The sequence below is a fragment of the Ascaphus truei genome, chromosome 3, assembly GCF_040206685.1.
Source record: "Ascaphus truei isolate aAscTru1 chromosome 3, aAscTru1.hap1, whole genome shotgun sequence".
Classification (NCBI taxonomy): domain Eukaryota; kingdom Metazoa; phylum Chordata; class Amphibia; order Anura; family Ascaphidae; genus Ascaphus; species Ascaphus truei.
The window spans coordinates 289,605,723-289,630,870 of NC_134485.1; positions in this window are offsets into that span (position 1 = coordinate 289,605,723).

Here is a 25,148-nt window from a genome sequence, read left to right on the forward strand (position 1 = left end):
TGAATTATAATAAAAGTTATGTTTTAATTGTAACACTGTTCCCCCCCTCTGGGAGATCCACTGCGGTTACTAATGTATGTGGTGCGGTACCTGTTAGGCTCCAGGAAATACTGAGTCATCAGCATGATGGTAGTGAGATCAGGACAGGCTTATGGTGATCTCTGGGTTCTTTGTTGGTACTTCAGTGCCTCCAGTTGTGATGGGCTCCCAGGTTGCAGGACATCAGCTCCCATGACAACACCTCTTACCCTTCCTGCCACCTTTGGAACTGACACCCAAGCAGAGGTATATTGAACAGGGTGTATTGTGCATTACTGCAGCTCTTCATTGCAGCAGAATTGAATTTCCGAAGTCCCAGACTTCTGGAGGATGCATACCCCGGTAGTTTGGGGCAATGAGTCTTGATGGTCCCCAGGCCTGAGCATGCTTTCACCCGATGGGGAAAACTGACAGCCCTTGTGCTCTCTTCTCCTCCCAGCACAAGACTGAGTACATTTGATACTCCCACTTGGAAGTCTCTGGAAGGGGTGGGCTCATGGACTGTACCTATACCTGATAGGCTTACACAGGCCATAAGTCACCACCTTACTTCCATCACTTACAAGTGGAGCATAAGGGGAGGGGTCACAGGCCATAGTTTAACCCATTAATGCCCTGAACTTACTAGGGGCTTACATAACAGATACACTATGTGGGAAAGAGAGGTATTATGGGACATAACCTATTACACTCTCCTCTTGGTGAAATTTTCAACGACCTCGCTTTGGTCCAAATTTGTGGCACTATCCGTCATTCTGAGATCTGCAGAATGATACAAATTTACACATGATTAGCATACAGTATATCAGCCAATATACATACAAAACCCATTTCATCCACTGATAACAGTGATGACATATTAACATAATTAGATGGATTTAACCTAGTGGTAGTATCTAGGATCCGGCATTTTAACTGGCCGTCCATCATAATCTTCCACCCACACTGTATAGACTCTGGGGGCACTAGCTTGCTGTCGGGCCTCCACCCTATCCATGCAGATACTGTACATGCCCCAATTAACCATTCCCTCATAATGGAACAAATAAGGGAGTCAGTTATGAACTTATAACTGGTTTTACGCTGGAAATAGTCAGTGACTGCTAACCTTAGCCACTCATGACGGTGATCCTCAATCTCCTGCGTAATGGGTTCAGGGACATAGGGAAAATGGTACCCATGAGACTGCCGGAACCTGGCTCTTATGGCCCGGTCAGCTCTACTCAACTTAAGTACCTTCCGACCAGCTCCCTGACCGGGTAGTACCCAAAATCTTGGATCCTTAGGGGTTACTCTCCTTTTTAAACTATCGTAGCCCTTTGGAATATCTACCCCCAACTTGATTTCACTCTCCCTTTTACAGAGAGCTTCAGCCGATTCCTCAGGAGTAAATACACCCTCTTCCCACCAATGGTCAACTATAGGGCCATTTATTAGGATAAACCTGGTGTATTTTATCTCAGGGGCATAATCCTGGAACATAGGTGCCTCCACTTACATGCGTCCTGTGATACGAACTCAGATCCTGTACTATCAGGTCTGGCATGCACCGGTGAGAATGCACTTGAGGGAAAAGATGGGGATGAAGACACTGATCCCTCTGACACTAGTGACTAGGATGCAGAGGACCTCCTTAAGGAGTTATAAGACCCTCTACTCCCTGGCCTCTTGATGCATCTGGACACTGGTATATCTCCCTCAGACTCCCCAGAACTTTCACTCAACCAATTCCCCACATCCACATCTTCAGGAAATTTGGTTAATACAAAAGGCTGTACAGTAGGATCGACATATTTTACCCTCTGTGACCCACAGGTTGATGATGGGGCAGTGGCAGGGACAGAATGGATTTGAGCAAAGTCCTGAATGTCCAGCACAGGGGTAGTGGAAGATGGGATATTTACCACTAGGGCCTGTAACTGGAGCTTAACAAGTCCATTAACTGTCCTCTGGAAAGGGGCTTCCAGCTACCTTTAACTGGGGACTTAACCTTGGACTCTGCAACACAATGGCCCTTTTCCAGTCCTGCAGGGGACGGTGTTGGTGCAGGGACACGCTTCTCCTCGGTTGGGAGGGTAGACTTCACCAGGCAGGCGACATCTAGTGGATGCAGGCCCACACTCACCGCCTCTGTGCCCAGCGGTGGTGTGACCGGCTCCGCGGGCGCCATCTTGGTGATGTCATCTGTTAGTGCCAATCTCGTGAGACCACCGGAGCAGCTCACGCCCGACGCCATTGATAACGTCACTTCCGGTGAGACCGGAAGTTCGTCACCAAGCTGCGCACCGGACGAGACCGCAACCGGCGCCTCAGGCAAGTAGGCCGCAACCGGATCAGCTGTGAAGTCGGAACTTGGCGGCTCACCCACAGAAAGGTAGAGGACATCCATCGGTTCCTCCATAGGCAGCATACGGGCATCTCCGGCGTCATCTGCGATGGCGGATCTCGTCTGACGCTCCGGAACCTCTGCAGTCTCAGGGAAGGATGCATCTGGACCAAAACTCAACAAGAACGGGCAGGTAAGCAAAGGTATTATGGGACATACCCTGTTACATAATCATAGTACTCTTCCCTTATCTGAGTGCATAGCCTGGAATACTTAGATATTTCTATTGTATACATTTATTTATTATTTTCCTTCTAGCGTGTGTCACTCTACAGAAACTTGCAGCCAGAGATGGGTGAACTGTCAATATCCGTTTTGCGGAACTTCCCTAGCTTTCCATTCAAAATCCATTCTGCGGTGTAAAATCTGAATTCTTACTGTTTCAATCAGTGTGGATTAATAAAAAACTGCCACTGGATAGAGTCCACTGGTGGATTTTACCAATCCAATCCGTGGATTGAATTCTTAAAATCCCCCCGCAGATTGCGGAAACCGCGGATTGGATTGTCAATGATAAATAAAAAAATCAGAAAAACGCAAATCGGCCCTTTGAGATTGATCCATGGAAATCCGCAGACCACAGGAACCGGCTGAGGCGGATACAATTCTGCCCAAACAAACTGCCAATCTCTAAGTAATTATAAATATTTGTTTGTTCTTGTATAGCGCTGCTAATTTTACATAGCGTTTTACTGAGACATTTCACAGACACAGTCCCTGCCCCATAGAGCTTACAATCTATGTTTTTGGTGCCTGAGGCACAGGGAGATAAAGTGACTTGCCCAAGTTCATAAGGGACCGAATTGAACTAGGTTTCCCTGCTTCAAACTCAGTCAGTGTCATTACTCTGTCATTACATCACTGAGCCACTCCTCTTTCGCGCTCTACTTGCAGTTACACAAACTCCTATTCCTGAACAGACATTATGCACGAATATACATAAATTTAACACAATTTAAAAACAACGTTGTTTTTTTTTTAAACGCGTCACCCTAGGGATTAGAATAACACTACATGTACAGGTGTACAATGCCGCCAACAGGGGGGGAAAGTAGGTACGGGCGTCCCGGGCCCATGAATCAGGAGGCCCAGCTGCCCGGGCACCCTGCGCAGCCATGCCCCTTGATATATCCCGCCGCCCGGTCACCACAGGGTGACAGGATTTCGCGTGCTCGTGATCCACCAGGTAGCGCGCGATTCTCTATAAGAGCTGTCAAAGCATAGCCGCCTTTTCCTGCATGGATCCTGCATGGAGCAAGTGGTAAGTACTGCTCCATGTCTCCCTTGCCTCCCCCTTGCCTCCATGCCCCCCTGCTCCGATTCCCCCCCTGCTCCGATTTCCCCCGTGTGTATGTGAGAGTGTCTGAGAGAGTGTCTGAGAGAGTGTCTGAGTGTGTGTGTGTGTGTGTGTGTCTGTGTGTGTGTGTCTGTGTGTGTGTGTCTGTGTGTGTGTGTGTGTCTGTGAGTCTGTGTGAGTCTGTGTGTGTGTGTGAGTCTGTGTGTGTGTGAGAGTCTGTGTGTGTGTGTGTGTGTGTGTGTGTGTGTGTGTGTGTGTGTGTGTGTGTGTGTGTGTGTGTGTGTGTGTGTGTGTGTGTGTGTGTGTGTGTGAGTGAGTGTGTGTGTGTGTGTGTGTGTGTGTGTGTGTGTGTGTGTGTGTGTGTGTGTGTGTGTGTGTGAATGAATACAGACACCAACCCACAGTCAGTCATAGTCACCCACCCAAGTGTCAGTCACTCCCCCACCCAAATTTCGTGACAGATACAATAGATTTGTTCAAAAAAGGTTGGACATATTTTTAGAAAGGAAAGGTACAGTATGCAGGGATATACCTAAAAATTAAACATGGGAAGGATTTTGATCCCGGGAGTAATCTGATTGCCAATTCTTGGAGTCAGGAAGGAATTTATTTTTCCCCTTATGAGATACAGTATCATTGGATGATATTTCACTGGGGTTTTGTTTGTCTTCCTCTGGCTCAATATACTGTAAGTATGGATATAGGATAAAGTATCTGCTGTCTAAATTTAGCATAGGTTGAACTTGGAAGTATCCGGAGCTGAACCGCATTGATTTCAGGTCTGAGGACCCCAACTCCCTGAGATACAGGCCCCGTTATGGGGTGCTGGTATCTCCTATGCATTTAAATGTCCCGATCACGTGACTCAAGACATTTACATGCATAGGAGATACCTGCACCCCATAATGGGGCCTGTATCTCGGGAAGCAGGGGGTCCCCAGACCTCAAATCAACAAGGTTCTGCTCTGGAGACCCCCTGCTACAATACACTAGTAATAAAATTAAAATATGTAATACCCACCAAAACACAACCCACCCCCTGTAATTTTTTTACACACAGGATTAATACCACAGGTCGGTGGGGGTCCACAGGTGGTCCCAACGGGTGTCCGCAGGCCCCACAGTGCACCCTGCGGGTCCCCGGGGGCCCCATTGGTGTTCCCTGGTTCCTTCCCACTGGTATCTGTCGATCCTCAGGTGGTCCCCATGGGTGTCCGGGGGTTCTCGTGTGATCCCCGTGGGCTTCCAGGGGTCCTCATGAACTCATTTGCATAATGCACTATATTTGCTCCTATTGTACTTTTTCTGATTTTCCAACTACACTGTTTAAAGGTCCCACCTACTATAATACATTGGTATGACGTTTTTGCAGGGAATTTTTTTCAAGTCGCCTATGAACGCCTTTCTTAGTTAACCAATTGTTCGTTAATGTAGAGGTTGTGGCTTCCTTCGGTGGCACTACTATTTAAATGGATTCTTCCCTTGTAAACACAGAGGCAAAAAATGTGTTTATACCTCTGCTTTTTCCTTATCTCCAATAATCTGCCTGCCCATCTCACAACGAACGGGTCCTATATTTTCTTTTCAATTTTTTTTTTTGTTATTAAGGTACTTAAAGAACTTTTTAGGGTTATCTTACTTTCTAATGCAATCCTTTTTTCATTCTCCATTTTTGCTAATTTGATTGCCCTTTTGCAATTTTTGTTAAGTTCCTTATAATTCTGATACGATCTCTCCGTCCCTTCTGACTTCAAGAATCTAAACGCCTGCCTCTTCTTCTCCATTTCCTCCCCTACCTGTTTATTTAGCCACATTTGTTTAGACTTATTTCTTTTATATTTATTACCCAATGGTAAACACTGATAAGTGTGCTTTACTAACAATGTTTTAAAGACTGCCCATTTATCTTCTACATTTTTCCCTGCAAAAACATCATCCCAATGTATTCCTTGTAGTTTAGTCCTCAGTTTATTAAATTCTATCTTTCTAAAGTTTAAGGTCTTTGCTGAACCCAAGTTCTGCTTTTTGACCATTTATTTCAAATGAGACCATGTTATGATCACTGTTACCCAAATGTTCCTGGAATTGAATATTTATTACTTCTACATTGTTTGATATGACCAAATCCAGTATTGCCCCTCTCCTTTTTGGTTCCTCAATAATTTGGGTCATATAATTGTCTATAAGCACCCCCAAAACCCTGTTTCCTTATTTTGTAATGCTAATCTCATTGTCCCAGTCTGTGTCTGGATAATTAGAATCACCCATTATGCAAACGTGACCTAGTTTGATGCTTTGCAAAAGTATTTGAGCTTCCTCACTCTCACAGATATTTGGTTGTTTATAGCATATCCCTACAAATATTTTCTTTGTACTTTTACCTCGACTGCTAATTTCTAGCCACAAGGTATCTACATTTTCATCATTCCGTTCATAAACATCTTCCCTAATAATAGGTTTTAGATCTGGTTTAACATATAAACATACTCCACCTCCTCTTCTATTTGCTCTCTCCTACCGAAAAAGAGAATAACCTTCTAAATTAACCGCCCAGTCATGAGTTTCATCCCACCATGTTTCAGTAATACCTATGATATCATACTGCTCCCCTGCCGCTATTAATTCAAGCTCATCCATTTTATCTGTCAGACTTCTTGCATTAGCAAGCATGCATTTAAGTTTATTTTCAGTCTGTACTATTATCCTATCTGCTCCTGCCTTTCTATGCCAATTGGGTTTAGTCTTTAGAAGTTTTCAAATATTATCTGTATTTAATATTGGTATCTCCCTGCTTGCCAAATGTAGAATTCATGGAGACTGTGATGGCAGATACAATAGATGTCTTCAAAAAGAAGGTTGGATATCTTTATAGGAAGGAAAAGTATACAGAGATATACCAAATAAGTAAACATAGGAAGGATGTTGATCCAGGGACTAATCTGATATTATTATCAATATTTGGAGTCAGGAAGGAATTTATTTTTCCCCTTATGAGATATCATTAGATGATATTTTACTGGGAGTTTTGTTTGCCTTCCTCTGAATCAATATACTGTGAGTAGGGATATAGGACAAAGTATCTGACGTTAAAATTTAGCACAGGTTGCACTTCATGGGCATATTTCTTTTTCTTACCTCATCTACTATGTAACTAATAATGCACTAGTACTGAAATTATGTTAGTACTGTAAATACCTGCATATTCCATCTACAACAATTAACCTTAACAATAATATGATTAATATGTGTCCCAGGCTTGACAGTTTCGAAGCATTAGTAGCAAATCAAATGTATTTGCTTTTAGAAACAGCTGCATACACACTGGGAAAATATTTTTCTCAAAATATTACGCAAGTTTACAGTACACACTATCATGGCAAAACGCTACTTACCTGATTCATGGAAACGCCAAAAACATTGCTATTTATCTTTTCATTTTATTTTATACTTCAATGGTTGATTGCATCTTGGCTGCACTGCAACTGCTCCCCACCTACACAAGATCTGATGCCAAGCCTCCGAGGTTTTGCAATATTCTTTGTAGGATTGCTTTTCTCCAATCATCTATAAAATAATATGCTTTTCTTTTCTGTTTTGCCAAGCTTTTATAAAGCCAAGATGTGACTCCAAGACATTCACTGTTTAAATATAGGGAGAGAAAAACTAGAAAAACTAAATACATGCAGGCTTGGGAATGAAAAGGAACAAAGCATCAAACTAAACTCACAAAAGCAGAAACAATATTACGGCTGCCAATCAGATGAAAAACCGTAAGCAAACTTTACAGCAATTTTTGTAGAATAAAACCTTATCATACTAATCCACTTGGGATAGCTGAATAGGCTGGGAAATTGGGAGAGGCAGGGTTTTTGGTAAACGGATGTGCCATAGGTTATGAGTTTCTCATTCCCATGTACTAATATAAATCTGTAACTTTTTGTAAATGTTGCCCAAATGTTTGCAATGCTTGATTTTCTATTTTAAAAAAGAACTTGCCAATTTGAGACAACTGAATACATTTGATAAAAGTAGAGTTTATTGGCAAACGGTGAAGTATTCGTTGATCAAATTCTAGCCACCATTGGGGCCTTTGTACTAAGTGTCGCAAATAGAAAAGTTTTTAGGATTGACAGTCCTATCACCAGAAGACATTAGATACAGATTGCAAAAACCCTGAGCCTTAGCATCAATATAACGGACGTTAGTGCTAATGATATGCAAAAGCGGTATTCCCTCTAACAACACATATCCTCTGAGCTCCGTTATAGGTAACGCAGGAATTTAATGATACCTTAGTTAGGACATTTGACGTACCCTGAAATAGGTCTTTTATAAGGTCTGGATAAGTGTGAGACCAGAGTTAGGTATGATTTAACTATCATACTGGGTTTGTTTCCTCTCCTGTCTTCTCCTTTTTTTCACTTTAATTAAACACCTATACAGGGTCTGCATGGAAGTAACACCACCATTGGGTAAGATGGGCTTAATGTGTATGTCTGCCGATCTGCATTTTTACAGCTTATTCTAATGCGTTTCCCCGTGTTCCTGAGGTTAGGCTTTTTGAACCATTTGTTGATTTACTAGAGGAGAAACGGGTGTTTTTAGCGGGGATGTTCTCTATCCTGCCGAGCTGTAGCAATTCGAGTGGGTAATTTACTGAATTCTCCCAACTGCAAAACTGGGGTAAAACTAGTGCTAAATTATTGCAGCAGATTCATCTCAGGAAAAACTCCAACTGCTTTTAATTGAATTATTTTTCTTTGAGAAATCTTTTACGCCGGTTTTGCCCCAGGTTTGCAGCCGGGAAACTTAGGAAATAGCCACTAAATTGTACTTTGTCTCCTCCTGATTGATCTAATTAATGTGATGTGGTTGTAAAGAAAGAAGAAACATTTTGGGTGTGTTTTATTATTTCAAACAAAAAAAAAGGTCAAAATGTTGCTCTAAAGATAATAGCATTTGTTTTACATTTTTCATGGAAAATGAAAAATTCATTGTTATTCAAAAAGCAATTTATTCTGAAAATGTTTGTTTGTGTCCTCTGCCACCTTTTATTACGTATAGCTTCTATAAGAGAACGATGGATTGTTCAAGATAAGGGATCATTGGAAGAACCAACTTGACCTTATGATTTACCTGTGACTCCTGCTTCTGAGAAACTTTACACCAGGTGAGTAAATACCGTGGTAGTTTTCCCTGGCACAATGTCATTAAAACATTCTGTGTACTTAATACTTTATAACAGTTAAGTGAAATACATAACAACGGCCTTCCTAGTTACAGCAAAATGTTTTCTGTGAATTAAATACTGAACCAGCATGCCTGTTGTTACCAGGATGTAGGGAAGTATCTGTAATCAGATAAAATATGATACATCAAATTGAGTCATTTCCTACATGGAAAAAAGATTGCTTTAAAACTTCAACAAACTGTAATTAGTTGATATAAAAAAAACCCATAAATACCTAGATTATTTTAAACGTGTAATTTAGCAATATAACAGTATTTGGCAATACACGTAATTAGCTGAGGCATGGTTATGGTAATCCATTAAAGAAGTAATCCCACAGAAAGATGAACATTAAGTCAGATTATAAGGCAGTAGTTCTTGTTGTGCTGATATATTTCATGCTAGAAATTCTGGAGAGAACTTACATCCTGCTCTGATTCTATTACCTTACACAATTAATTGTCATCAGCAAAGATGGAGACTTTGTTCTCTATGCCAACCACAAAGTCATTAATAAACAAGGTAAAAAGCAGGGGTCTCAGTACTGATCCTTGAGGTACTCCGCTAACAACTTTAGCCCAACCTGAAAAAGTTCCATATATGACAACTCTCAACTTCAACCAGTTTTCAATCCAGGTGCAAATATTTGTACTGAGTCCAATTTGCTTTCTTTTCTACACTAACCTCGTGTGGAACCGTATCAAAAACATTTGCAAAATCTAAGTAGATCACGTCAACTATATTACCCGGATCTAAATTTCTATTTACCTCCTCAAAGAAACGGTAATACGGTTAGTTTGGCACAATCTATCCTTCATAAATTCTTGCTGACTGTTACGAATAATTTTGTTTTCTATTAGGTATTCCCAAATATAAACCTTCAAGTAGCTTCCCTATTCACAATTACAATTTAATTCACAAAGTGAACCTGCACAAGATTACATATCCTAAACTAGGAAACAAAGACACCCTTTTGACAGCACTCGTTGTCATTGAAATGTAATGATGAATAAATTAATACGTAATGCTTTATTATTCTCGTATAAAATAAATGGTGAAATGTTAACGTGATAAAGAACTAACATTGGTGACACAACATAAAAAACAGAATAAAGTGCTCAATAGTTAGGTGGGAGGCGGCTATTGGACTGACGTCATGACGTCATGACGTTTACATGCCGGGCAGAGGGTGAGAGGCACTGAATAGTGCCAGTTTGTTTGCGAGCTCACATTAAGGTGTCTGATTGTTACACACTGCACTACAGGCTGTCATTTATATTATTTATCTCAGATTGAGCTAGCCTAGTTAATATTGCCTCTTTAGCCAAGACGATGGGCTCAGAAGCCTAGCGATCACCGCTGCAATGGGTGGTTACTACAGAGTATGTATGATTATTTCCATCTGTGTGCTACATTGTATCTCACTAGCAGCTGATTGTATCCAGTGTGTTGGATACGCTTGCGAACCCACCCTCTGTGAACATATGTTTGGACTCTCACCAAAGTAACTTTAATGCCATTCATTCTCCTGTGTGTTAACATTGCATATTAACTAGGGGGCTATAACTTGATACGGACCTGGTCTGTTCTCCAGAGCCATTCAACACATTTTGTGGGTTCTTATACATGTTGTTCACTTGAAGTATTTTTGTATGTGTATCTAACAGCAGATTTTTTTATTTTGCTGTCAGCTTTTCTTTGGCATGTTGTATACCCCTACATGGGCCCTGATACTTTGGCAATATTGATTACACTATCTGACATTATTTTGTCTGTACAATCTGTGTATGAGTGAGTTCACTTTCATATGTCATTTAGTAGCTAATTAATTCCATAGTCAGTCCTTTGTTACCTGTTTTTGACTATACAGGCCTTGTAACCATTCCATTGCTGTACTAGGGGGCTGTTTCTCACTATTTGTGAGTTACTTTTCTGCTATTAAGCAGTCTGGTTCTATCCTACTCCCCTATGTTTCAGTTTTAGTATTGAGCACTTTAGTCTGTTTTTTATGTTGTGTCACCAATGTTAGTTGTTTATCACGTTAACATTTCACCATTTATTTTATACGAGAATAATAAAGCATTATGTATTAATTTATTCATCATTACATTTCAATGACAACGAGTGCTGTCAAAAAGGTGTCTTTGTTTCCTAGTTTAGAATTTTCCCCTTTTCCCCTTTTGCACTGTTGCCACTACATTTCACTATTGTATTTAAGGCTGATGCGAGAGTCACTTCCCTCCTCCCCTCCCCTATTTGCAAGATTACATATCTACAGATATATGGATTATTTCAATCATCTCTCCATTGCATTAAAACTTAAAACAAATTGTAACTCCATTAAACATTGTTAATTTACCACTGTAAATAATGCACTTCACTAACATTGTTAGGTTATACACCTGTGTAGTAACTTGCATTTTTCTCATTTCATTTACTCCCTCCCAGTTCTGCTCTTCTTCACCTCCATTTACCCCTAATTTCTGCAGAGACCTGGTTCCATTAATCTACCAGCTCTTGACTCCAGTTTGTGCTCCCTACTCTCTCTGCTCCACTATAGACTGATGACCTGGTCATGAACTAAACCTTTGCCATATCCTCCTCTTGATCTACATGCCCCTGTTTTTCTCTGCCTTTCTTATCCTTCTAACCCCAGATTTTGGTTAAACTGCCACACGCGCATGCTGCGTTCCTGTCCTCGCTCCTCTGAAAGCCTCTGGAGGAGATCTCATACTCACAGATTTCCTTCACTACAAATGTATCCTATCCTGTTTCAATGCTGCCCACTCCCAGGCTAAACAAACCTACTTTTCATCAGTAATCAACACTCACAAGTCTAACTCACACCACCTCTTCCCTGTCTTTGACTCTCTACTCAGACCACCATCTGTTAACTGTTTTTCTTCATCCATTTCACCTCAGTCTGACTATTTCAAGTCAAAGGTGGATACCATTCGTCAAGGCGCTGTATAATTCTCATATTTGAAGAAAGAATTAGGTGTATTCACAGGATTTATGTAACTGCCTCAGGTGCACAACAATCATCCTCTGCTGGGGAAACCTATACTACAAGACACATCCTCCTAAAACACACTCCAGAGGTCTTCATACCTTTATACAACAGAGGTCTTCATACAAAAAAAAGAATTTTAATCCACACAGATCAACATTTCGGTCAAACACACTGACCGTTGTCAAGATGAATTAAAATTCTTTTTTTTATGTTAAGACCTCTGGAGTGCCGGCTCCTTCTTGTTTTAGGAGGATGTGTCCTGTAATTCTCATATTTCACATCTCCTCTTCCTAACTATCCTTCTACCTTCCTTGACTCTTTTTCCTCTGTTGCAGAGAAGGAAGTGTCACTGCTGATATCCTCCTCACTCTACCACCTGCCCTCTTGACCCCATTCCATCCCATTTCCTCTATCCTCCTGCCTCCAGTCTAATACCTACACTCATACATATTTTCAACTCCTCCCTCCACTCTGGTACCTTTCCTATCTCCTTTAAGCATGCACAATTATACTTTTGCTCTAAACTCCTTGAACACCTTGTAGCCTCTCGCTTGCTCCATTTCCTATTTTTTCTTAGATCCTCCACGAAAAAGCCCTCACCAAAATAACTAATGACCTCCATGCTGCCAAAGCCAGAGGTCATTACACCCTGCTTATATTACTCAACCTCTCTGCAGCCTTTGATACTGTGGACCACCCTCTTCTCCTTCACATTCTCCAAACTCTTGCTATCCATAACAGAGCTCTTTCCTGAATTTCCTCTTACCTCTCAATCGTGTTCAGTCTTTAATTTGCCAACATCTCCTCCTCCTGTCGATCTCTCGGTGGTCATACCCCAGATGTTTGTTTTGGGTCCTCTTCCCTCTTCGCTTTACAAAATCTCTCTAGGTAACTCTATCACATCTCTATGGTTCAAATATCACCCCTATGCTGATGACACACAAATTTACCTTTCAACCCATGACCTTACACCTGCTGTACAGACCAAAATCTCTGAATGTCTCTCGGCTATATCATCCTGGATTGCCCTCCACTGACTCAAAATTAACATGTCAAAGACGGAGCTCCTCATACTGTCTCCCAAACCTGGCCATACTACCTCCTTCTAAATAACTGTTGGCAGCACTATTATAAACGCAGTATCACAAGCACTCTGCTTAGGTGTCACATTTTACTCCTCTCTCACATTCTCCACTCACATTCACAATGTAGCTAAAACCTGTCGAATTTTCCACTTTGCAAGATACACCCTTTCCTTTGTTGCTCTACTGCTAAAACTCTAACACATGCCCTCATTCTCTCCCATCTTTTAACCTTGTAACCTTCTAAAATCTTGAAAGCTTCTAGTGTCCGGCCTTCCTGCCTCTCACCTGCCTCCCCTACAATCTATCCTAAACGCTGCTGCTTGAATCGCTTTAATCTCTCTTTTATCTGTCTCGGCATCTTTCCTGTTGAAATCCCTCTCCTGGCTTCTTATTAAATCCCGTATTACTTACAAAATTCTCCTTCTTTCTTTTTAGGCTATACATTCCTGTGCCTCTCCTTAAATCTCAACTCTAATTTTTCCCTATACACCTGCCCAACTCTTATGGTCTGGTCAAGAATGTCTTCTGCCTACCCCTTTTGTATCTAAAGCCCTCTCCCACTTACTGCCCCAACCCTCTGGAATGCCCTTCCTCTCAAAATCTGACTATCACCATCTTACTCACCCTTTAAGGCCCATATTAAAACACACCACTTCAATTAAGCATGTCAGCTTCTTGTGACCTTCTCATGCATCAAAAGAATAGATTGCAAGCTCTACAGGGCATGAACCCATGCCCGAAAACATTATATGTACAGCGCTGTATATACGGTCAGCAGTACACAAGAAAAAAACTATTATTATTATTATTGGGACAGTGAATATATCTAGCTTTTAAAAAGGTAAATGCACATTGTGTTGAAAACATTTGGTATTTTAAGCAAATATTCTTTCAGTTGAATGTTCTATGAACCTACTGTTCTTGCACATAGAATCCAATATGCAATGTAAACTATTTACTCTAATCATACATCAAAACCCTTGAAAAGAGTGACAGTTTACCCAAAAAGCAAACCTTGGTAAGCACATACATGGCTGTATTGTAAAGCATTCCCATAGTGTAAATAAATTCATATAAATTGCCACATACTAGGCTGCAACCGCTTGCTCTAAAAGGTTGATCAAGTCATGGCTTGCTTGGTCTTTGTTTCGGCGGCCGATATCATGAGAAAACATACATCAGATATTGTTATACCTAGATAAAAGGAAAGCATTTTGGTTTAGCTACTAAGTCAACAATTGTAACTAAAACAATAACTTGTCTTTGAATTAAAAGATTTACATCCACTAAAATCATTAGAAGAATCTCTCCCTGCTGTTGGATATGTGGAGCTAGGAATAAATAAAATTATGATAAAGAAGTAAGAAATTTAATAGTTTTGCTTACTGTTGGATTAAGGCAAGAGCTCGGGCATAGTGATTTTTCATAGTGTGGCAGTAGTTTCAGAACACTTGTGTATTATATCACAAACAGAAATGCAGAAGGAGGCTGAGAAGTGCAGGTCACCAATTCATTTCAAAGCTTTAATTTTGTGACTGCAATATATCACGTTTATTATGATGTTTACAACTATTTTTGCTTTTGGTCTAAAGCTTTTGGGTCTACTTATTAATCAGGGTCTTTTCAAAACAGGGAGCCCCTTTAGGATCTGCTTTTATTGTTTAAAGCCCCTCTTTTAGTCTTTTGATTTAAGATTCCTTGGCAGACAGGGTTTAGTGTGAGTTAAGCAGCACTAAACCTCATAATTCACCTCCTGTCATAAATTCATCACAAATATAATTATACACTATAATCTCATTTAAGCAGACTTTGGCGACAGCATAAGGGTGGAGCCTGAAGGTGCATTGGTTGTCTGCTATGGGGCTGTCTGTAGACTGTGAAGGCTTATTCTAGTCTCTCTCATACCTCCAAATTACCTTTGAACTGATTTCATGTATCTTCTCTCCTGACCTTGCACCTGACACCTATAAATAACCCCACCCTTGTGGAGTTTACAATTTGCAAAACTCATGGGCTCTCCCTGATAATGCAATTTGATCAACTGTTTATTTGTATAATAACTTTCACCAACTTAAAACTTTCCTCACATCTCCATATCTCCCCTTTCATCTATGGCCCTGTATTTTACACACCCTACTTTCTTCTCCAGCATACTACTCCAATAAAATTGACTGCTTCTTGCACACACTTAGGGTTTTATTTATTTATTTAGATTTCCAGTTTGAAAACCTGGGGCAAAAATACTGCACCAGATTTATCAAATAAAAAAAGCTCCATTGTTTTGAGCAACCTGCTGCAGTGTTTCTGCCCTGGTGTAGCAGCCTAGAGATTTGGATAATGAGATCTCAAGCCTCTGTCACCTACTACTTTTTGGCATCTCCACTTCTCAATAGCCACTGAAAGGTCAGGTTTACAAGATATCTTTGACTGAGCCACTGACTGAGCCACTAGTGATGAATCAGGGATATCTGAAAGCCTGGCTTGTTGATGGCCCTTGAGGACTGGGGTTGACCACCCCTGGCCTTTTAACCAGTTCTAAACACGGCCACTAGAATCATCACATTCTCAACTCAACCACAACATCCTTTCTTCTGTTGCACCTTCGCCTGTTGAAAGCATTATCAATTGCAAGAACCTAACCCTGGAACTCCCTGGTAGAGATGGTCAAAACCTTCCCTCAAGTGGTACATTTTTGATATTCAACAATGATTTTGAAAGGTCTAAAGCAGGCATGCCAATAAATGGGCATACATTTTTGGGGCGATCACTGTCCTTCTCCACTTATATCCTTTATCCCATTGTCCTTCTCCACCTACATAGTCTTTCCCCCTCTCCTCTCAGTCACTCACTCTCTCCCCCTCCTCTCACTCACCCTCTCCTCTCACTCACGCCTATCCCTTTCTCACTGTCCCTCCTCCTCTATCTCACCCACTCACCCCCTTCTTTCTCACTCAATCCCCTCCCTCCACCTGTCTTCCCCAAACACACCTCCTCCACTCTTACTCAATTCTCCCCTCACTCAATCAATTCCCTCTCTCACTCAATTCTCCATCCCCTCCTAACCCGCTAATAAGAATTTTACCATGGAGGTGGGGGGAAGGCCTCCGGTCCCATGGCAATGGGAGCTGGGGCCCCATGACCAGATGCAAAAGTCGTGTCCCACTTCCAATCAGGCCACACTTCCTCCACTGACCGGGTGTATTGTTGGGAGGGGGTGGCGTGAGCAGAGCTGCAGAGCCCCGAGTATCACTGGGCCATTACAAATGGCATCAGGTTGGCCACCCCTGGTCTAGATGATCTGCAATTCCTCTCATGTTTTTTCTTTTGTGTAGGTCAAATGCCTTTTTTCTCTAAAATATGTGTTTGATTTAATATATGCTGTTCAAATACAAGATGTCTATGACCATGGATTCCACATTTAACATGAGTCATCCACTGAAGATTACTCTTTAACTTGCTAGACGATCTTTGGAATGGATGTGAATTCTTATTTTGGGTTGTGATAAACAGTTGTGTGAACCTATGTAATAATGTATTAGAAAACATATATCAAGAAAGCGTAAAACATTTATTTTATTTGTTATACTTTTATAACCACCCTTTGAATTACTATGGCCTTAGAAGGTAAGCCTTGCATAGTTCTGCCTGGTGACCATGATGTCACAGTAGGATATAGAGGAGCGATTCACTAAGCAGTGAGCTTTTGTGCCTGATTGGGAAATTTGTAATCCCACGATAAAAAATGAAGCCAGACGCGGGATTCACTAAGAAGTGAAGCGCATTTGTTTAGGTGCGGGCAAAAACATGCCCGATCACGCAAGCTGTTTTTTCCCCCCTGCTATCATGCTTACAAATTTCAAGCGTGATAGCTGATTGAAAAAAAAGCAGCGTAAGAGCTGCATGGAGGCGCTGCATGCATGTACATGCACGTACATTATATATATACATTCTAATACTAGTGTACATATGCAGGGGGTCTCCTGAGCTGAACTGCTTTGGTTTCAGCCTCAGGGACCCCCTACTTCATGAGATACACGCCCATTATGTGGTGCTGGTATCCCCTGTGCTTTAATAGCTCCCGTGTCACATGACCAGGGGATTTAAATCCTGCAGGGGGATACCAGCACCCCATCATGGGGCCTGTATCTCATGAAGTAGGGGGTCCTGAGGCTGAAACCAATGAAGTTCAGCTCAGGAGATCCCCTGCTCATGTACACTAGTATTAAAGCACACATACTAAAAAATAATTCATTACCGTAGCGGATAGCTGCTATGGTAATGAAGCTGCATTAATATATTTTTTATTAATATTGTGCAGGAGCAGGGGGTCTCCCGAGATGAACCGCATTGACTTCAGCCTCGGGGACCCCCTGCTTCCCGAGTTACAGGCCCAGATAAGAGCTGCCGGTATCTCCTCCATTGTGTAAATGTCCTGTGTCATGTGACGCTGACGTTATAAAAATGGCGGCGACACTGGTATCCAATGCCCCATACCGGGGCCTGAACTTGGGAAGCAGGGGGTCTCTGAGCAAGAAATCAGAGTGGTTCAGCTCAGGGGACCCCCTGCTCACGCACACTATTAAAAAAAAATGAAAGCAGCTTCATTACCTTAGCGGCTAGCCGCTAAGGCAATGAAGGGGTTAAGGCCCAATAGGAGCTTTATTGGTGGCAATTGCCCCCAATAAACCTTGCAATATGTGCTACCTACCCACACCATGTGCCCCCAACAACCCCTATTTTTTAAATAGCCAGGAAGTTGGCTGAGCATAATTCCTATGTACCTGTGCTTGCCACTAGCACCCAGCCTTGCTACTCATTGTTTTGCTTATCCTGCTTGGACTTTACTTCTTCTATACTCGACCTCTGCCTGGATCATTACTATGCTGCTCTCTCCTACCCTGACCTCGGCTTGTGACCTCTACTATTCTTACCTTTCCACTCCCTGACCACAGCATTTGACCCCTACAACCTGCACCTCTCCAATCCTGACCCGGCTACTCACGACGATGAGACCCGCATTCTGGATGCGGCCTCATGGCTTCAGGTCGGTGCTTCTACATCCCCACCTCGACCCTGCGGTCCCGTCCAGTTTGTGGCGAGCACTCCATTACAAAAACACTCTCTCCAGTGTAGTGGAACAGGAACAGAAAAAAAAAAAAACAGAAAGATTTTGTAATCTTAAAACACCTGGTAACACCAGTTATATACATACTACAAAAAAATACACAAGAATATACAAACACCACCAGGTAGATCGATTGCCCCTGGCACTGATACCGTGTTCCAACCATTAGCAATTTTCATTGATCAATTTTTGCAACCTCTTGGGCACAAAACCACATCATACTTTAAGGACACTACTTTTAATTTTGGAGAAAATACAAATTGCAGATGAGGGAACACTATTATGAACTTTTTACATCCTGGGTCCTATTCTATAAGCCTCGATAAGCCACTTATTGAGCACCTATCGGCCAAAATGCCTACTGCTATTCAGTAAACCTTGATTTGTGGGCGATAAAGGCATACGTCGGCCACAAATTCAGCCATCAAAAAAAAAAATCGCCGGTTGACCGGCGATAAGCCACTTATCAGCAGGTTCAATTAGCCTCGATTAGCTTATCGATGCCTATCACAGCTCTAGAAAGGCGAAATTCTCTCAGAATCCTCACGCCAAGAAAAGTTGGCGTGAGGCTGGGTAGAACCTGCAGAGAAGGTTGCGATAGAGGACTTAGAAAAGAAAATACTTTTTTCCTGCATCAGATTGATGCCGGGAGTCTCCGTAGCTGATACCCATTAATATCAGCACCAGAATCCCATGCAATAAAAATGCATTTAGAGTCAACTTCATTAACTTAGCGGCTAACCACTAAGGCAATGAAGGGGTTAACTACCAGTGCCATCTTTATTGTGGGTAGTGGGATTGGGTGAAGGTGGTATTTGGCCCTTGGTGGGTGATTAGGCCTTGCGGGGGGTGTTACCCCTTCATTACCTTAGCGGTTAATACCGCTAAGGTAATGAAGGGGTTAACCCCTCCCGTTACCCACCCGGTAGGTATAAACACCCACCAAGGGCCAAATGCCAACATCAACCACCCTCGCTACCCACAATAAATATGTTAAACACAACAACCGTACTTCCCACCTACTCTCCCACCAACAACCCCCTCCCCCCCCAACACATTCCGTACAGTAATGGACAAAATTACTATTATCCACATATGGATATAATAGTATAATATAATAGCCTAATAGTATACATCACAAATAATTATCTATCACCAAAATAGCAAAATTATTACAATTATGTTATTCCAAAACAATACAATTAAATAAACAACTATCCAAGCAAACTATTAAACAAATAAAACCACTAGCCAAACAATCAATTAAATAAATAAAAGCACTAGCCAACAAAACAAATAATTAATTTAAACCACTAACCAAACAATCAATTAAAGAAATAAAACCTGGAGCCAACAAATCAATTAATTAATTTAAACAAGTAGCCAACAAAACAAATAATACATTTAAACGCTAACCAATCCTAAAATGTATTAAAAACAAGCCATCCAAATTCAAAACAATTGAATCTAAACAATAAACAGAAATCGAAAAAATAACAATCAATAGAAAACGAGCATTTGCCAAAAAAAATGCATTGGCTGCCACTGTATTTATCTGTACCCTAAAGGGGCACAGATTAAAACAGTATCAGTCAATGGGCAATCACAAACATAAAAAAGAAATAAATACTATCAAAAAACTGAAAAAAGACATTTACATACATTCAATATTTTACTTAGCTTTAGAAGTCTTCGCCCTTCGAATCCTGGGGTATCTGCAAGCTCTTGAACCGCGACATCATCACACGCAATTCAACGCCATCCACCTTGAAGATCAGGATCAGTTAAAAAAAATCTTCTTTTTATCTTCTATCACTGTCTTTTATCTTCATCTGTCATTATTTTCTTCTTTAATTCTATCTTCTATTTTCATCTGTCAATCCAAAGCCCCATGTAAATCCACAACAGGTGTTATCTCGTCGGCTTCTTGAGGTAAAATGAGACTTACAGGCCTTATATATGGCCTGTGATGTCACATTTTAGGGACATATGGTACAGCTCCAATCTGATTGGACACTGTATCATGTGCCCGCCTCTTTTTTTTTTTTTATAGATGTGACGTCATCTCCAAGGGAGGTATGTCACATCCTTAAAACCATATGGCTGATATCCCATGGTATTATAGCCAATGGGATTGAAGATAATAACTATAGCGGTTATTAGATTGGGCCATTAAAATAAAATAAAATACATAGGAGATACCGGCACCCCATAACGGGCCTGTATCTCGGGAAGCAGGGGAAGCATCAAATCAAAGCGGTTCTGCTATGGAGACCCCTGCTCATTTACACTAGTATTAACATTTGTATTATAAAACATACATTTCTGGGGAGATTTGCGCAGGGAGAGCTGGCTCTCTCTGTGCAGCTCTCGCAGCTGGAAAAAAAATCGCTCAGTTTGTTCTTTTGAGAGAGGCGATCCTCACGTCACCGGCTACTCACCCGTTTTGGGAATTTTGCTATCACAGGTAATCAAGGCTTTCTGAATACCGTGATAGCAACACTCAAAAAACAGGTGATGTAAACAGCAGGGCAATTCTTTTTATGAAGGCTTAGAGAATAGGCCGCCCAGAGCCTATATATAGCCAATCCACATACTGAGGGCATCTTAGTCACTAAATTGGCATTGGAATCCACCACACTTATGGTACAGTTAACACATTTTATAGTGCTTCTACTAAGGATAGTATTAACAAAGAACTACTTTAGATTTCAAAAAATATTCTATGAGAAACAACAAGGGAGCCAATATGCCTGAATTGTACACCAACATATTTATGGCCAACTTTGCGAAAACCTGTGTACACATCATCACAATATACAAATCATGTGGCAGTATGGTGCCACTACATAGATGATATATTTGTGCTCTGCAAGGGTAATACCATGCTAAGGCAATGAAGGGGCTGCATGGAAGAGTACCTGGTTTGTTGAGGGTAGAGGGGTGGGTGAAGGGGTTGGTTTCCCCAGGGTGGGTGGTTAGGCCTATGGTAAAGGTTGCGGAAAGGGTTAACCCCTTCATTAACTTAGTGGTAGTAACCACTATGGTAATGAAAGGGTTAACCCCTCCCACTACCCACGTAGAGGCCTAACCACTCACCCTGAGGCATCTACCCCCTTCACCCACTCCCTCTACCCCAATATACATTACAATACAATATACTACAATTCAATATAAACACAAATACAATACATTGAACAACCCCACTCCCCTCCCCCGCCCCCCCCACACACATACAGTACAGTAATGGGCAAAACACTTATTATCCAAACCTGATAATAGCACATTTGCCCATTAAAAAATTAAACATGAGAAAAAAAAACAAATTACCCAGCCAGCATATAGTATATTATTGTTGTATCATCCTGCCAGGATGAAGGCCGTCCTCATCCTCTTCATCTTCTTCTGCATTGTACTCTTCTTCAGTGGGCACTGACAGTAAAAAAAACAAACTAACCTACTGGCCACTAACCCCTTAATCACCTTAGCAATTATTAACCATTTTGGTAATTAAGGGGTTAACCCCTCTTCCCGCTACTCACCCACCAGGCTTAACCACCCTCCCCGAGACAACTGCCCCCACCCCCTCTACCCATTGATTATCACAGTGGTAAACCATGCCCATAATATGTATGTCTTTATTTATATACCGCCATTAATGTACATAGTAAATCTTCACAGTAGTATTACACGTGACAATCATATGTGGCGCACTTTCCCCCACACCCTGGGAGATATGGAGGCTATGGTGTGTATGGTGCATTACCTGTGGCTCACAGGAGGCCTGAGCCTCCGCTGCTGGGAGCCTGGGGTGTGCCTGATCCGTCTGGTGACAGCGCCTCCACCTGTACGGGATCCTACAATGTTGGATAACCCCGCCACAGGACCCAATACAATGATACCCACATTGATAAGAACAACAGTTTACTGTATGCATAAGAGAAAGGACAACACTATAACTGTCATGGTGGCGTCCTGCTACGGGAGCCGCCGAGAGCCTCCGGTGACTGGGTCGCCAGCCGAACATCCCTGCTCCTACCGGCACCTGCCGTATGTACCCACACCCCTCTGTTGCTGATCGGAAGGTAAGGGGGGCATGGGGAGCCCAGAGGGGGACCCAGACTAGACATATAAATAACAGATAATACCAAATAACAGATCATGGAATAAGTGCTTCAGACATTAAAGTAACATGTAGAAAGTTGAGTCTCTGCTCCGAAGAGCTTACAATCTAATATGGGCATGGTTTGCCACAATGGCAATGAATGGGCAAGCTACAAAGAAGAAAACAAGCACTGAATAAAATACATTGCATTTCAATTTAAAAAAAATTGCCAATAAAGCACTTGATTGACACAGTGGTAAACCATGCCCCCATGCCCCCATGGGCATGGATTGCCACTATGGCAATAAATGGGAAAGCTAAAAAAAAAGCAGCCAGAAAATAAGACATTTAAATAAAAACAAGCATTTCACAATAAAGCCATTGATTGTGATTGTGCCCAATATGGGCATGAATTGCCACACTGACAATGAATGAGCAACTAAAAAAAACCCATAAAAAATACAATACATTACAATGAAATAAAAACAAACATTTGCCAAAAAATGCATTGCTTGTCACTGTGCTTATTTATAACCAGAAAGGGTCATGAGGAGAGTGTGACCGACCCTAGTACTTCATCGGTACTGTACATGCATATCAAAAACACAAGGAGACAAACAGAAAATGTAACCTAGTATGGGCACTCTTACATCACCTGGATGATTTGTGAAAGATTTAAAAACTAAAACTTTATTAATATCCAATTAAATGAAGGTAGTTAAAACGATGATTAAACACAACGGTGATACTGCTGTATAAAACTATATTGAGTGTTCAGGATCCAACAAACGTGATAGGACCTAATCTAACCTATCACCTGCAAGGAAATGAATCTTGATATCCATAACAAGCATAGTGGAAGTAAATGTCCACTACCCTTAAATAAGAGCATAAACTGTGTGGTCTGTTATTCATAAACTGTAGCTGTCTGGTGCCTATGTGCTTGCAATTAGTGTGGGGTTATGGCCCTGTGAGGCCAGGGTGACAAAAATGTTATATATTGGTTATGCATATAGCAAACTGTTTTACCTATATTTGTGTGTATTGATTAATGTATGTGGGTCCTTTGTCAGGGGTTATTCTACACCTAGAATCCTGCACAGGTGGAGGCGCTACAAGCATCGTTCCAGGATACATCCTAGGCTCCCAGCAGCGGAGGCTCAGAACTCCTGTGAGCCTAACAGGTATTGCACCACACCTGGTAATATGTGTAGTTCTCCCACAAAGGTCCCTAATTGAGATCAGGGGGGGGGGGATTAATCAGTGGATTAATCTATTATATACGTGAGCCGTACATTTAGGGGCACAATAGTTTTATCATCCACTCCATGGCATTTTAGATTGTGTCCACATCACCAGGGTCGCGACTAGACTCACCTGGTAGTCCAATCGCTAGCCTACTTATTCCCTGGTGCCAGCATCCCCAGTGTATCTAGCAGTGAGTGCTTACACTGCCCATCGTTACCTGTCACAGTTGATGCTACATCACTTCCACATGTTAAGTACTGGTCTTATTCTCCCTGAATATGCCTTTTATAAATTATTAAGAGATATTAGGCTCTAACATACTTGTTACAACTAGGCAGACCAGGCAAATGTATTTGACTCACTATACACTACTTTGGATTAGGGATTTGCAAGTACATAGGCACCAGACCAGCTACAGTTTATGAATAACAGACCACACAGTTTATGCTCTTATTTAAGGGTAGTGGACATTTACTTCCACTATGCTGGTTATGGATATCAAGATCCATTTCCTTGCAGGTGATAGGACCTAATCTAACCTATCACATTTGTTGGATACTGAACACTCAATATAGTGTTTATACAGCAGTATCACCGTTGTGTTTAATCATCGTCTTAACCATCTTAATTTGAATTGGATATTAATAAAGTTTTAGTTTTTAAATCTTTCACAAATCATCCAGGTGATGTAAGAGTGCCCATACTAGGTTACATTTTCTGTTTGTCTCCTTGTTCATTAACCCAGCGCTGCGCAAACTTTTTCAGCTGTGGCCCCCTTCCTGGGAGCCGCAGCGTTCGCTACCCTGCTCATCCGAAGGCACGGCTTCAAATGACGTTGCGGGTCACGTGACCCCACCATGTCATTTGACACCGCGTTGCCATGGTGACGTGTCGCCGAAGACCCGGCTGCCAGTAGGTAAGTGAGGATACAGAGGCCTCACGCCTCCTCTGGCATTAAATTAAATGCGTGGGGGAAGAGCGCGGGGTCTCTGTAACAGCCCGTGCACCCCAGTTTGTGCACCGCTGCATTAACCTACCTAGGGAGCACCACAATCACACCCTATTCTATTAGCTGTCGCGGTGTAACCTTGCTAGTATCCAATGACTAAAACACATGCCGTTTCTCTCTCCTTCCATCTCTTTCTTGCCCCTCCTCCATCTATCTCTCCCCACCTCCATCTCTCAGCCCCCCTCATCCTTGGGCTCCTCAAACCTCCCCTCATCCTACTCACAGCCCCCTCCTCCTCCCTCTCCTCCTACTCACAGACCCCCTTCTCCTCCATCTCCTCCTACTCACAGACCCCCTTCTCCTACTCACACACCCCATTCTCCTCCTCCATACAGCCCCCCTCCTCCTCCCCTCTCCTACTCACAACCCCCTCCTCCTCCCCCTTTTTCTACTCACAACCACTCTCCTTCTCACAGCCCCAGCTTCCTCCTCACAGCCCCGACCTCCTCCTCACAGCTCCCTCCTCCTCACGGCCCGGCTTTCTCCTCACAGCCCCCAGCCACCTCCTACTTCTCACAGCTCCTGGCCGCCTCCTCAGCCTCCCTATTGCTGTGCTGCACTTACCTGTTGGCAGACAATTCAGGTACGAAGGTCCGGCTGGCCGCAAAGGG